Source organism: Cicer arietinum, chromosome 5, assembly GCF_000331145.2.
Source record: "Cicer arietinum cultivar CDC Frontier isolate Library 1 chromosome 5, Cicar.CDCFrontier_v2.0, whole genome shotgun sequence".
Taxonomy (NCBI): domain Eukaryota; kingdom Viridiplantae; phylum Streptophyta; class Magnoliopsida; order Fabales; family Fabaceae; genus Cicer; species Cicer arietinum.
This window is the reverse complement of record NC_021164.2, coordinates 21,674,654-21,675,498: the sequence shown is the minus strand read 5'-3', so window position 1 is coordinate 21,675,498 and position 845 is coordinate 21,674,654.

Below are 845 nucleotides of genomic sequence, written 5' to 3'. Positions count from 1 at the left end.
GAATGTCTGAGTCACTGTGACTAGCACAATCGGTTGACGAATCGATTGAAGCTAAATGTTTGAGTTACAGGAAGAATTCAGCTCATTGCCAAATCGATTAGGACTATGGATATACGTCGACTAAGCAATCGATTGTTTTGATCTCGTTGTTTGAACAAAACACCTATAATCGATTACTCAATCGATTCTGATATATTCTTAGTTTCAGTTTATGATTCATGTATTAAAAGAATCGATTGGCAAATTGATCCATGCTTATATTTTCAAGATTCAAGAAAAACAAGACACACGAAAATCGATTGGGCAATCGATTAACCTAGCTTTAAACCTTTATACAATCGATTGAGCAATCGATTGTCCTGATGTTTTTCTGAATATATATAAGCTGATTCAATCACTTTTTCAAAATAACTTTTTGAATAACAACTGTTACACTTTTCATAAACACAAAAAGACTGAAAAACACTTTGAGAGAAAAGTTGTTACAACACACAAATACTCATTGGCTAAATACTTTTGTGTGAAATCCTACATTGTGATTGAGTCAAAGTCTTGATATTCTTTAATTCTTTGTGAAAGACAAATTTCTGTAATTGAAGTTTTAGAAATCAGTAAGTACACTGGTGGTTATCTTTGGGGATGCTTGTGTTCATCTAAAAGAAGCCTCAGCTTGATCTCGCTAGAGTTTGACGATTAACTCTTAGGGATAGGTTGGTATTGCTATAGAAGTGGTTGTGAGTTGGATGGATAGGCTGTGACGCTGGAAAGTCTCTAAAAATATTCCTCAAATCATTCTAGTTTAAACCTTTATACAATCGATTGAGCAATCGATTGTCCTGATGTTT